The sequence below is a fragment of the Ranitomeya imitator genome, chromosome 2, assembly GCF_032444005.1.
Source record: "Ranitomeya imitator isolate aRanImi1 chromosome 2, aRanImi1.pri, whole genome shotgun sequence".
In the NCBI taxonomy this organism is placed as follows: Eukaryota; Metazoa; Chordata; class Amphibia; order Anura; family Dendrobatidae; genus Ranitomeya; species Ranitomeya imitator.
In genome coordinates, this window is record NC_091283.1 from 460,069,067 (window position 1) to 460,085,433 (window position 16,367).

A 16,367-nucleotide genomic window follows, 5' to 3' on the forward strand; every position below is an offset into this window, starting at 1 on the left:
CAACGCGGAGGAGGGGCTATAAAATAGCCTCAGGCCACCACCATCATATGGGCTCATCCTATCCATCTGGGGGACAGAGAGAAGAGTAACAAGAGTGAGGACCCTATGGGAGCTAATGCACGTAGGGACCTACTATGTTACTGTGTGCAAGGGGAAGGCTACTGATTTCCACCTGGATAGGGGGACTCTGCCATCAGACCGGCCAGACTCTGCCTACCCTTTCATCCGGCACCCTGGACTGTGGATGCTGAAGCCTTCAGTAAAGGTAAAGAGACTGCACCCATTGTGTCCTCGTTATTCACCGCGCCTTGCACCATCCACCATCAACATCTACACTTCTGGGAAGCCCTGGGGATATACTTCACCTGTGGGAAGGTATACCATCTAGCTGCCATTCCATCACCCCAGCGGACCCCTAAGCAGCGTCGGTCACCCTGACCGGGTACCACAGGTGGTGTCACGAACACTACCGTTATCTACAAACTCTAGCCCCTTTTATTGAGCTCCCCTCATAGGGCCACGGTCCGGGTCGGGCCACCGTGACATCCTAGCTGAGGGAACTGAAGGACCCGGTACTGAGTACCCCATTGCCCTTACGTGGGGGCAATTCAGATACTTTTTACAATATTTATAATATTTAATTATGTAGATTGTTATTTATTATACCTGTTCCTATCCCTTCTGACCTGCTTGGTGTGTGATACTCCATTATTATGTTAATGAATTTTGTCTGATATATAATAAAATATGATATTTCTTTGAAAGTACTCCTTACCTCATTTGATGAATATAGAATGGGGGTAATAGTGTGATATTGTACTTGGAGTCTAATTACTGTATATTTAATCTTGAGATTCATGGTGTCTAATTACGGTCTGGAAAAGGTATGGAAGAGCATCCTTAATTTCGCCCTCGGAGGGGAAAACGGGCAGGGATCCCCCAGCAAGAACTATATCGGAAAATTGGGAAGCTATGGTACCAGATGGTATGTCTCAAAGACAAGGTGTCACGGGGGTACTGGGTAGACTACAGCTGATTACCCGGGCCCCTGCGATATCCCTCAGACTAGGGAAAACCCTGTCTGTCCCTCTCCCAGAATTTAAACTCATGGTGTGCTTGTCTAGGCCGCCAGACCTGTGTGAAGTTGGCACCCCATGTTCTCAAAAGATGAATAAAAATACACCATTCGTTTGTGCTGCGTTTGTGCTGGTTTGTGCCGCAAAAATGAACGTTTGTGCCGCTTTGGTTCCAGAGATATTGCGCGTTATATTTTTATGAAGCTCCACCCACTTTCCACCCCATGTTCTTAAATTTTAAAAATGAATACACCATTCGTTTGTGCTGCAAAAATAAACGTTTGCACCGCTTTGGTTTCCGAGATATTGTGCGCTCAATTTGCTGAAACTCCGCCCACTTTCCACCCCATGTTCTTAAATTTTAAAAATGAATACACCATTCGTTTGTGCTGCGTTTGTGCTGGTTTGTGCTGCAAAAATAAACGTTTGCACCGCTTTGGTGTCCGAGATATTGTGCGCTCAATTTGCTGAAACTCCGCCCACTTTCCACCCCATGTTCTTAAATTTTAAAAATGAATACACCATTCGTTTGTGCTGCGTTTGTGCTGGTTTGTGCTGCTTTGGTTTTTGAAATCTCGCACTGAGTTTGTGCCTCAAATCACTGTAACTGATATATGGATAAAGGGAGATAAAAAGAAATGAAAAACACCGGCTAGCCATAGCAATTTTATAATAAAAAAAAAAAAATGTATAAATTGTTCCTTACTAGACCCCATACTTCATTTTGATTTCCTGCTTGTGATGCCCCTCCCCCACACACTGTAACTTGGGGAAAGGCCTAAGCAAATGTATGCCTAACAATTTGACTACTAGCTGAGAGACTCCCAGGGTAAATCAAGTGTACTTACTTATTTGAACTGAAAATGTGCTAAACTGTCTTGGTAGATTTCTGCAAAGCTATTACCTGAGCAAAGAAACTTTAGTTCAATCATGGAGTTGTACTTTTATCTGTCTACAACAGTATTTCCCAAGCAGGGTGCCTGCAGGTGTTGCAAAACTACAACTCCCAGCATGACCGGACAGTCAAAGGCTGTCCGGGTATGCTGGGGGTTGTAGTTCTCCAACACATCAAGTTGTTTGTAATTACAGTAAGGGTACCGTCACACAGTGCAATTTTGATCGCTACGACGGCACGATCCGTGACGCTCCAGCGTCGTAACAATATCGCTCCAGCGTCGTAGACTGCTGTCACACTTTGCAATGTACGACGCTGGAGCGATAATTTCATGACGTATGTGCGATGTAGAAGCCGTTGGTTACTATGCGCACATCGTATACGATATATGTTACACCATTCGATCATGCCGCCACAGCGGGACACTAGACGACGAAAGAAAGTTTCAAACGATCTGCTACGACGTACGATTCTCAGCAGGGTCCCTGATCGCAGGAGCGTGTCACACACTACGATATCGTACCTATATCGCTCGAACGTCACGAATCGTGCCGTCGTAGCGATCAAAATTGCACTGTGTGACGGTACCCTAATGCTTTAGCCCATTAAAAGAGTACTCTGCTGCAAAACTTATCCCCTATCCCACCCCCGGGGGGGGGGGGGGGGTTGGGTTTGGTACTGACCACTGGGCCCCCTGCAATCTCAGTGCTCCCCTGCATGGAGCAATCACCGCCCTGTGCAGAGTGACTGCCAACCACAGGGCTTTGCTGTGGCAGGCGCGCCCCCACCATTTATTACTATGGGAGAGGCAGAGATACACAATACACTTTTCATTTGTAAAAGTAGAGAGAAGTGAGCGTGCTAAGAATAGGATTATTTAATCTCAGTACAGTGATCCCTCAACACATACAATGGCCCCAACATACGATCATTTCAACATATGAAGGACTCTGTTGAATGCAGCATCACCTGCTGCTCCAGTATGGTTTTAACATACGATGATTCACCTGGAACTAATTACCATTGTATGTTGAGGGACCACTGTATCTTAACTATTAAAAATTATGTAATCAATTATTTTCCATATAATACACTGCATGTAAAACTAAAAAAAAACATTTTTTGTTTTGATCAGATGCCCAGGAAGCCAGCCTGTGACTATGATGACATTATAAATGTCATCTGTTCTTCACATGAAAAAATTATTACAGGACAGGCAATAGCATTCCCCTCAGAAAAAGTATGGGTAGACTTGTGTCAAAAATTAAATAACAAAATTTCACCAAAAAACCTTTACACGTTTGTAAAGACAAATCGGCACAATGTATGGGAAGCCCTTGGTCTGTACAAAGATGTTACAAATATCCCAAAACAACCTTCCAACAGTGAGAGCTCAGAAGGAACAGAGAGTCATTCATCAGTTCAGTGCTATGACATTCAGTTTGAGTTCAGTCTTTCTTTTCAGAGCTGGATCAAAATTTGGCCTGAAAAAGTAATTTACAATGACAAATCTATGTATGCTGATAAAAGAGAATACACAATCTTAAAACCTGGTACATGGACTCACATATTGAATGAGGAGATCTGGAAAAATGTCAAGTCATCGTGCACACTTAAATTCAGGAGGGCAAAGGTTTATCCAAATGTTGTATCTAACTACATAGATATAACAGGGTGCTGCACAGAGTGTGATGCACAACTATCCATAAAAGTTGAAGAAATACCAGAGATTGCTAAGCCAGTAGTGCTTAAGTGTACGATCTGCAATATTGATGACAGTCTCCACACAGGAAATTCAAAACGTAAATTATCAGGAGATTTAAGAAAAAGGTTGTCAAAAGAACTCTGGGAAGGACGAAAACAAGCACATGTATGGCGAGCAGCTGAGGCTTACAAAGTTATGGATGTTGGTGACCCTGAGCCTAGCCATCTACCAAATCTAGCAACGTTAAGAAAAGCCAAGCAAGAGATTGGCGAAAGAGAGTTAATGCACAAGGACCCAATTCTTTCATTACATCTCCTGAAATACAGTGTTCCTCAGACTGGAAGCATACACAACATTGGTCTAGATAAATTTTTTTGCCATTACTGGACCCCGTCTCAGATGCAAGTGTACCAAATAAAGTCAAAGAACTTGGGTTCCTATGTAAGTTTTGATGCAACAGGTTCAGTAGTGAGAAAACTAAAAAGACCTGTTGGCATTTCTGGACACATCTTTTTGTACCAAGGGGTTTTGTGTTCGAGTGGAGATCATATCCCAGTAGTGCAGATGCTTTCTGAGAGCCATACTATTAATTCTATAGCGCAATGGCTGACAGAATGGAAACAAGCAGGTGCTACTGTTCCAAAGGAAGCAGTTTGTGATTTCTCCCTCGCTTTGCTTGGAGCTCTAGTTAAGGCTTTCACTCCTTACCCCGACTTGAAGACATATATAAATCAGTGCTTTGGAGTGTTGACCAGGAATGTTGCATCAAAACTACCACCATGCTTTATTAGAATTGATGTTGCGCACTGTATCAAGCTTATTAGCCGATGGGAATGTCTGAGGCAAGCTGGAAACAGAGTAAGGGAATTCTATCTCAGAGCAATTGCACAACTTCTACAGTCTACATCACTTGATGATGCGAGAGAACTCATTCATTCAATTTCAGTTGTTGCTTTTAGTGAATCAGAAGGGAATGATGACAGAGGCACACCAGTTTTATCAGAGACTAGCAAAGTTTAACTGAAGAGACGGATTGCAGAGGGACGTGTTTTACCCACTGTCACTGAAGATGACTATGGAGTAGAGATGAAAGAACAAGAGGATGAGCCAATTCAACCATGCCTAACAGACCTGAAAATATGGGCAACAGAAATTTGTGAAAGGAGTAAGATGCTTGCAGCAAATCATGGTGACCGAGACAATTTACATTTCCTTCCAGAACTTGTTCCAAATCTTTTAAGAATGGCATGTTACCTTCCACTTTGGACAGCCATAATGGTTCCACACTTTAAAAGTGTGAACATGACAGCAAGTTCTGCAAATGTTGAGGCTGAATTTAAGAACATAAAAAATGGACTCTTTAAACATGAATGTCTCCCTATTAGAACCGACCGATTTGTAATTCGTCACCTTGAATTTATGGAAGGCAAAATGAGACTTTCCTCAGTTCCCATAAAGAAAACCGAAAGCAGTGAAAATATGAGCCAAGACAATGGGCAAAAAAACAGCAACTGTGAGGAGGATTCACAAGTTCACATAAAATTGGGTGATGAAAGTAGCTTGCAGGAGCAGCCTGTTGAAAATTGGAAAGGTCTCAGTAGTCCTCCAAAAAAGAGATTGTCCTACCTAACCCCATGTTCCGAGTTGCTGCACATGGACACAAAATGTAACCGAAAAAAAAAGGTGAGCATTTTGAAAAATGGTAACCATCTAGCTAAAAAACCAATACAAGTAAACAAAAAGCTTATAAGTATCATTAATACCTGTGCATTTGATTCATTTTGCCAGTGTCTTTGTTGTGCATTCTGGGACAGTGGATTATTTTGCAATTATGTCAACAAAGAGAACACCATTGACATTTTTGAATTGGTGCAGACAATTGTGACAAAGGGAGTTGGAAAGGAAGTTTATACAATGAGGGCTAAAATACTGTCTGGAATATTTGAATATGTTCAGCTGAAGTCAGGTGTGAGGCAGGTCAATGCTGAATGTAATGTTGCACACATAATCTCAATGACAATGACACAGGTACCAAGTGTAATAATTAAAACACAGTGTTCTTCTGTGTACTGCAATAGAAATATAGCTAATTCAAGAGCAAGCCCTCTTCTGCCAATCAATATACATATTTTAGAAACTAATGGACTTAGTAAACTTCAGCTAGCATTGGAAGATGGGCTACACCTAAATGTTTCAAAATGTCTAAAGCCATTAAAGTCACCTCAAGAGTGTCCAGATGGCTTGAAAATTCAGGATGCATCTTCATTGAAATTCCTTTGCAGTGGTTCGGTCACGCACAGCTGCACCACTGGACAAGTACTTTGTATTGAAATAAGTGCAGAAACACAGTATACACTGTCCGAAATACCTGTGAACATACATCTGGACAGTCATTCATTTGTGCTACGAGGGGTTGTTGCCTTCATTCCAGGAACTGGCAATATGTCTCTTGGTCATTATGTTGCCTATTGTAGAAGAAAATGTAATGGCTGGGAGAAATATGATGACCTGTGTGACTTTATTACAACAGCCTCTGCAAAGACCAAGATACAACCCCATGTTGTGATATTTACAAAGGAGGAGTGAATATGTGGAGAATCTGTCTCATCATGAGTCCCGTGGAAAGTCACAGGCTGCAAGATTGTTGTGGAAAGTTTAAAAGTATCCTGGCACCAAACAAAGTGTTAGTAGTGCTTTCCTCTAAGGTTGTTTTGGTGCTTAAAGTGTATGTTTAAAATAACCTAAAATATGCCTTACAAATATTTTTTTATTCTGTTAACATTTTGTTAATGTGGATTTCCCATTATGATTAAACCGTTTCATGGTTCTTTAAACAGTTCTGCTGTCTACAAAGTTTCATCTGTTATTGGTAATTCCATTTTTATCTGTGTTTGATTTGCAAAGATTTATTAAGCTCTGAAGGTCCTGTTTAGTTGGACAGCTATATTAAAATAACAATACTTTTGTTTTGAGCCAGACACAAAATCATGGTCTACCACGGTTTTGAGTCCAGCAAGAAAACCGCATATGGAGCAAAAATGAGCCAACTAGAGTCACTTGCGGACCCCCGCCAGATCATAGAAATGAATGGAGCGTATGCCCAGTATGCCCAAATGTAATGTTAACCCAGCCATATTCACACTGCAATCCAAAGCCATCACACACAAAGTGGTGATGTCTACGGTCATTGCATATTTATGCAAAGATTTTCATAGAAGATGACAGTCACTTTACATAAACTGGCCAACGTCAAAAGTAATCACAATCTTTTTTTTCCCTGGAATTCTTTTTATAGTGCAACGTAATTTGGCTAAACAATGTTTGCTAGGTATAATGGGCTTCAGGGCTGGTGCAAGGGTTTTTGCCACCCTAGGTGAAAGCTAATTTTGCTGCCCCCTTGACCCCGCCCATTGGCTCCACCCATTAACACGCTCTGCCTTACTACTGGGGTGAAAATAAATGAATGACTACAACCAATGGCACTCGTGCTTAGTAAATCAGGAGTAACCTGACCTTGTTCCTCAGTGATGGTGCAAACTCTTTACTAGTCTGCGGTTCCCTCCAGGGTGAATGGTCTGGTGTCACGAATATGGTGGAAGCCGAAACTATCCCCACTCAATAGGTGAGAGTGTCAACTAATGCTGCTCAGGCAATAACCTCGACTCTGCATAATGAAATGTAAACAGACATTAGCCCCCACAGAATGCCGACCCCTGGCTTATGACATCACTATGACATCGCTGGAGGTAGCAGAGATGTATATACAGACATTAGCCCCCACAGAATGCCGACCCCTGGCTTATGACATCACTATGACATCGCTGGAGGTAGCAGAGATGTATATACAGACATTAGCCCCCACAGAATGCCGACCCCTGGCTTATGGCATCACTATGACATCGCTGGAGGTAGCAGAGATGTATATACAGACATTAGCCCCCACAGAATGCCGACCCCTGGCTTATGACATCACTATGACATCGCTGGAGGTAGCAGAGATGTATATACAGACATTAGCCCCCACAGAATGCCGACCCCTGGCTTATGACATCACTATGACATCGCTGGAGGTAGCAGAGATGTATATACAGACATTAGCCCCCACAGAATGCCGACCCCTGGCTTATGACATCACTATGACATCGCTGGAGGTAGCAGAGATGTATATACAGACATTAGCCCCCACAGAATGCCGACCCCTGGCTTATGACATCACTATGACATCGCTGGAGGTAGCAGAGATGTATATACAGACATTAGCCCCCACAGAATGCCGACCCCTGGCTTATGGCATCACTATGACATCGCTGGAGGTAGCAGAGATGTATATACAGACATTAGCCCCCACAGAATGCCGACCCCTGGCTTATGACATCACTATGACATCGCTGGAGGTAGCAGAGATGTATATACAGACATTAGCCCCCACAGAATGCCGACCCCTGGCTTATGACATCACTATGACATCGCTGGAGGTAGCAGAGATGTATATACAGACATTAGCCCCCACAGAATGCCAACCCCTGGCTTATGACATCACTATGACATCGCTGGAGGTAGCAGAGATGTATATACAGACATTAGCCCCCACAGAATGCCGACCCCTGGCTTATGACATCACTATGACATCGCTGGAGGTAGCAGAGATGTATATACAGACATTAGCCCCCACAGAATGCCGACCCCTGGCTTATGGCATCACTATGACATCGCTGGAGGTAGCAGAGATGTATATACAGACATTAGTCCCCACAGAATGCCGACCCCTGGCTTATGGCATCACTATGACATCGCTGGAGGTAGCAGAGATGTATATACAGACATTAGCCCCCACAGAATGCCGACCCCTGGCTTATGACATCACTATGACATCACTGGAGGTAGCAGAGATGTATATACAGACATTAGCCCCCACAGAATGCCGACCCCTGGCTTATGACATCACTATGACATCGCTGGAGATAGCAGAGATGTATATACAGACATTAGCCCCCACAGAATGCCGACCCCTGGCTTATGACATCACTATGACATCGCTGGAGGTAGCAGAGATGTATATACAGACATTAGCCCCCACAGAATGCCGACCCCTGGCTTATGACATCACTATGACATCGCTGGAGATAGCAGAGATGTATATACAGACATTAGCCCCCACAGAATGCCGACCCCTGGCTTATGACATCACTATGACATCGCTGGAGGTAGCAGAGATGTATATACAGACATTAGCCCCCACAGAATGCCGACCCCTGGCTTATGACATCACTATGACATCGCTGGAGATAGCAGAGATGTATATACAGACATTAGCCCCCACAGAATGCCGACCCCTGGCTTATGACATCACTATGACATCGCTGGAGGTAGCAGAGATGTATATACAGACATTAGCCCCCACAGAATGCCGACCCCTGGCTTATGACATCACTATGACATCGCTGGAGGTAGCAGAGATGTATATACAGACATTAGCCCCCACAGAATGCCGACCCCTGGCTTATGACATCACTATGACATCGCTGGAGGTAGCAGAGATGTATATACAGACATTAGCCCCCACAGAATGCCGACCCCTGGCTTATGGCATCACTATGACATCGCTGGAGGTAGCAGAGATGTATATACAGACATTAGCCCCCACAGAATGCCAACCCCTGGCTTATGACATCACTATGACATCGCTGGAGGTAGCAGAGATGTATATACAGACATTAGCCCCCACAGAATGCCGACCCCTGGCTTATGGCATCACTATGACATCGCTGGAGGTAGCAGAGATGTATATACAGACATTAGCCCCCACAGAATGCCGACCCCTGGCTTATGACATCACTATGACATCGCTGGAGGTAGCAGAGATGTATATACAGACATTAGCCCCCACAGAATGCCGACCCCTGGCTTATGGCATCACTATGACATCGCTGGAGGTAGCAGAGATGTATATACAGACATTAGCCCCCACAGAATGCCAACCCCTGGCTTATGACATCACTATGACATCGCTGGAGGTAGCAGAGATGTATATACAGACATTAGCCCCCACAGAATGCCGACCCCTGGCTTATGGCATCACTATGACATCGCTGGAGGTAGCAGAGATGTATATACAGACATTAGCCCCCACAGAATGCCGACCCCTGGCTTATGACATCACTATGACATCGCTGGAGGTAGCAGAGATGTATATACAGACATTAGCCCCCACAGAATGCCGACCCCTGGCTTATGGCATCACTATGACATCGCTGGAGGTAGCAGAGATGTATATACAGACATTAGCCCCCACAGAATGCCGACCCCTGGCTTATGACATCACTATGACATCGCTGGAGGTAGCAGAGATGTATATACAGACATTAGCCCCCACAGAATGCCGACCCCTGGCTTATGACATCACTATGACATCGCTGGAGATAGCAGAGATGTATATACAGACATTAGCCCCCACAGAATGCCGACCCCTGGCTTATGGCATCACTATGACATCGCTGGAGATAGCAGAGATGTATATACAGACATTAGCCCCCACAGAATGCCGACCCCTGGCTTATGACATCACTATGACATCGCTGGAGGTAGCAGAGATGTATAAACAGACATTAGCCCCCACAGAATGCCGACCCCTGGCTTATGACATCACTATGACATCGCTGGAGATAGCAGAGATGTATATACAGACATTAGCCCCCACAGAATGCCGACCCCTGGCTTATGACATCACTATGACATCGCTGGAGGTAGCAGAGATGTATATACAGACATTAGCCCCCACAGAATGCCAACCCCTGGCTTATGACATCACTATGACATCGCTGGAGGTAGCAGAGATGTATATACAGACATTAGCCCCCACAGAATGCCGACCCCCGGCTTATGACATCACTATGACATCGCTGGAGATAGCAGAGATGTATATACAGACATTAGCCCCCACAGAATGCCGACCCCTGGCTTATGACATCACTATGACATCGCTGGAGGTAGCAGAGATGTATATACAGACATTAGCCCCCACAGAATGCCGACCCCTGGCTTATGACATCACTATGACATCGCTGGAGGTAGCAGAGATGTATATACAGACATTAGCCCCCACAGAATGCCGACCCCTGGCTTATGACATCACTATGACATCGCTGGAGGTAGCAGAGATGTATATACAGACATTAGCCCCCACAGAATGCCAACCCCTGGCTTATGACATCACTATGACATCGCTGGAGGTAGCAGAGATGTATATACAGACATTAGCCCCCACAGAATGCCAACCCCTGGCTTATGACATCACTATGACATCGCTGGAGGTAGCAGAGATGTATATACAGACATTAGCCCCCACAGAATGCCGACCCCTGGCTTATGACATCACTATGACATCGCTGGAGATAGCAGAGATGTATATACAGACATTAGCCCCCACAGAATGCCGACCCCTGGCTTATGACATCACTATGACATCGCTGGAGGTAGCAGAGATGTATATACAGACATTAGCCCCCACAGAATGCCAACCCCTGGCTTATGACATCACTATGACATCACTGGAGGTAGCAGAGATGTATATACAGACATTAGCCCCCACAGAATGCCGACCCCTGGCTTATGACATCACTATGACATCGCTGGAGATAGCAGAGATGTATATACAGACATTAGCCCCCACAGAATGCCGACCCCTGGCTTATGACATCACTATGACATCGCTGGAGATAGCAGAGATGTATATACAGACATTAGCCCCCACAGAATGCCGACCCCTGGCTTATGACATCACTATGACATCGCTGGAGGTAGCAGAGATGTATATACAGACATTAGCCCCCACAGAATGCCGACCCCTGGCTTATGGCATCACTATGACATCGCTGGAGGTAGCAGAGATGTATATACAGACATTAGCCCCCACAGAATGCCGACCCCTGGCTTATGACATCACTATGACATCGCTGGAGGTAGCAGAGATGTATATACAGACATTAGCCCCCACAGAATGCCGACCCCTGGCTTATGACATCACTATGACATCGCTGGAGGTAGCAGAGATGTATATACAGACATTAGCCCCCACAGAATGCCGACCCCTGGCTTATGACATCACTATGACATTGCTGGAGATAGCAGAGATGTATATACAGACATTAGCCCCCACAGAATGCCGACCCCTGGCTTATGGCATCACTATGACATCGCTGGAGGTAGCAGAGATGTATATACAGACATTAGCCCCCACAGAATGCCGACCCCTGGCTTATGACATCACTATGACATCGCTGGAGGTAGCAGAGATGTATATACAGACATTAGCCCCCACAGAATGCCGACCCCTGGCTTATGGCATCACTATGACATCGCTGGAGGTAGCAGAGATGTATATACAGACATTAGCCCCCACAGAATGCCAACCCCTGGCTTATGACATCACTATGACATCGCTGGAGGTAGCAGAGATGTATATACAGACATTAGCCCCCACAGAATGCCGACCCCTGGCTTATGGCATCACTATGACATCGCTGGAGGTAGCAGAGATGTATATACAGACATTAGCCCCCACAGAATGCCGACCCCTGGCTTATGACATCACTATGACATCGCTGGAGGTAGCAGAGATGTATATACAGACATTAGCCCCCACAGAATGCCGACCCCTGGCTTATGGCATCACTATGACATCGCTGGAGGTAGCAGAGATGTATATACAGACATTAGCCCCCACAGAATGCCGACCCCTGGCTTATGACATCACTATGACATCGCTGGAGGTAGCAGAGATGTATATACAGACATTAGCCCCCACAGAATGCCGACCCCTGGCTTATGACATCACTATGACATCGCTGGAGATAGCAGAGATGTATATACAGACATTAGCCCCCACAGAATGCCGACCCCTGGCTTATGGCATCACTATGACATCGCTGGAGATAGCAGAGATGTATATACAGACATTAGCCCCCACAGAATGCCGACCCCTGGCTTATGACATCACTATGACATCGCTGGAGGTAGCAGAGATGTATAAACAGACATTAGCCCCCACAGAATGCCGACCCCTGGCTTATGACATCACTATGACATCGCTGGAGATAGCAGAGATGTATATACAGACATTAGCCCCCACAGAATGCCGACCCCTGGCTTATGACATCACTATGACATCGCTGGAGGTAGCAGAGATGTATATACAGACATTAGCCCCCACAGAATGCCAACCCCTGGCTTATGACATCACTATGACATCGCTGGAGGTAGCAGAGATGTATATACAGACATTAGCCCCCACAGAATGCCGACCCCTGGCTTATGACATCACTATGACATCGCTGGAGATAGCAGAGATGTATATACAGACATTAGCCCCCACAGAATGCCGACCCCTGGCTTATGACATCACTATGACATCGCTGGAGGTAGCAGAGATGTATATACAGACATTAGCCCCCACAGAATGCCGACCCCTGGCTTATGACATCACTATGACATCGCTGGAGGTAGCAGAGATGTATATACAGACATTAGCCCCCACAGAATGCCGACCCCTGGCTTATGACATCACTATGACATCGCTGGAGGTAGCAGAGATGTATATACAGACATTAGCCCCCACAGAATGCCAACCCCTGGCTTATGACATCACTATGACATCGCTGGAGGTAGCAGAGATGTATATACAGACATTAGCCCCCACAGAATGCCAACCCCTGGCTTATGACATCACTATGACATCGCTGGAGGTAGCAGAGATGTATATACAGACATTAGCCCCCACAGAATGCCGACCCCTGGCTTATGACATCACTATGACATCGCTGGAGATAGCAGAGATGTATATACAGACATTAGCCCCCACAGAATGCCGACCCCTGGCTTATGACATCACTATGACATCGCTGGAGGTAGCAGAGATGTATATACAGACATTAGCCCCCACAGAATGCCAACCCCTGGCTTATGACATCACTATGACATCACTGGAGGTAGCAGAGATGTATATACAGACATTAGCCCCCACAGAATGCCGACCCCTGGCTTATGACATCACTATGACATCGCTGGAGATAGCAGAGATGTATATACAGACATTAGCCCCCACAGAATGCCGACCCCTGGCTTATGACATCACTATGACATCGCTGGAGATAGCAGAGATGTATATACAGACATTAGCCCCCACAGAATGCCGACCCCTGGCTTATGACATCACTATGACATCGCTGGAGGTAGCAGAGATGTATATACAGACATTAGCCCCCACAGAATGCCGACCCCTGGCTTATGGCATCACTATGACATCGCTGGAGGTAGCAGAGATGTATATACAGACATTAGCCCCCACAGAATGCCGACCCCTGGCTTATGACATCACTATGACATCGCTGGAGGTAGCAGAGATGTATATACAGACATTAGCCCCCACAGAATGCCGACCCCTGGCTTATGACATCACTATGACATCGCTGGAGGTAGCAGAGATGTATATACAGACATTAGCCCCCACAGAATGCCGACCCCTGGCTTATGACATCACTATGACATTGCTGGAGATAGCAGAGATGTATATACAGACATTAGCCCCCACAGAATGCCGACCCCTGGCTTATGACATCACTATGACATCGCTGGAGGCGGAGTTACAACTCAGGTAGCAGAGATGTACATACAGACATTACCTCCTCTGCCAGGTATAACCTCTTCCCATCACTGACCAGTCACGGTGTATGAAGTATTAACCCTGTGTATGTCATAATAAACCATGTATGCTACTGTAATCCCTTAATGCTAAATTAACTTCTCTGATGACCACTACGTTTTTTGATGCAACTAAAATGGGGCATTAGCAAAGCTAGCACTCAATGTCTCAGGAACCAAAGCAACACAAACATTGATTTTTGCGGCACAAAACAGCACAAACGAATGGTGTATTCATTTTTAAAATTTAAGAACATGGGGTGGAAAGTGGGCGGAGTTTCAGCAAATTGAGCGCACAATATCTCGGACACCAAAGCGGTGCAAACGTTTATTTTTGCAGCACAAACCAGCACAAACGCAGCACAAACGAATGGTGTATTCATTTTTAAAATTTAAGAACATGGGGTGGAAAGTGGGCGGAGTTTCAGCAAATTGAGCGCACAATATCTCGGAAACCAAAGCGGTGCAAACGTTTATTTTTGCAGCACAAACCAGCACAAACGCAGCACAAACGAATGGTGTATTCATTTTTAAAATTTAAGAACATGGGGTGGAAAGTGGGCGGAGTTTCAGCAAATTGAGCGCACAACATCTCGGAAACCAAAGCGGTGCAAACGTTTATTTTTGCAGCACAAACCAGCACAAACGCAGCACAAACGAATGGTGTATTCATTTTTAAAATTTAAGAACATGGGGTGGAAAGTGGGCGGAGTTTCAGCAAATTGAGCGCACAATATCTCGGAAACCAAAGCGGTGCAAACGTTTATTTTTGCAGCACAAACCAGCACAAACGCAGCACAAACGAATGGTGTATTCATTTTTAAAATTTAAGAACATGGGGTGGAAAGTGGGCGGAGTTTCAGCAAATTGAGCGCACAATATCTCGGAAACCAAAGCGGTGCAAACGTTTATTTTTGCAGCACAAACGCAGCACAAACGAATGGTGTATTCATTTTTAAAATTTAAGAACATGGGGTGGAAAGTGGGCGGAGTTTCAGCAAATTGAGCGCACAATATCTCGGAAACCAAAGCGGTGCAAACGTTTATTTTTGCAGCACAAACCAGCACAAACAAATGGTGTATTCATTTTTAAAATTTAAGAACATGGGGTGGAAAGTGGGCGGAGTTTCAGCAAATTGAGTGCACAATATCTCGGAAACCAAAGCGGTGCAAACGTTTATTTTTGCAGCACAAACGCAGCACAAACGAATGGTGTATTCATTTTTAAAATTTAAGAACATGGGGTGGAAAGTGGGCGGAGTTTCAGCAAATTGAGCGCACAATATCTCGGAAACCAAAGCGGTGCAAACGTTTATTTTTGCAGCACAAACCAGCACAAACGCAGCACAAACGAATGGTGTATTCATTTTTAAAATTTAAGAACATGGGGTGGAAAGTGGGCGGAGTTTCAGCAAATTGAGCGCACAATATCTCGGAAACCAAAGCGGTGCAAACGTTTATTTTTGCAGCACAAACCAGCACAAACGCAGCACAAACGAATGGTGTATTCATTTTTAAAATTTAAGAACATGGGGTGGAAAGTGGGCGGAGTTTCAGCAAATTGAGCGCACAATATCTCGGAAACCAAAGCGGTGCAAACGTTTATTTTTGCAGCACAAACCAGCACAAACGCAGCACAAACGAATGGTGTATTCATTTTTAAAATTTAAGAACATGGGGTGGAAAGTGGGTGGAGCTTCATAAAAATATAACGCGCAATATCTCTGGAACCAAAGCGGCACAAACGTTCATTTTTGCGGCACAAACCAGCACAAACGCAGCACAAACGAATGGTGTATTTTTATTCATCTTTTGAGAACATGGGGTGCCAACTTCACACAGGTGGCCGCCAGGCCTGACCCTGACTCCTGCTTCAGCCCTATGCTGAAACCTCCACCCACCACCCAGTGATAAGACCACACACCAACCTCCACAGAAAGCACAGAGAGGGAAAACTAAAAAATGCACCACGCCGCAGACACACAGGAAAACACTA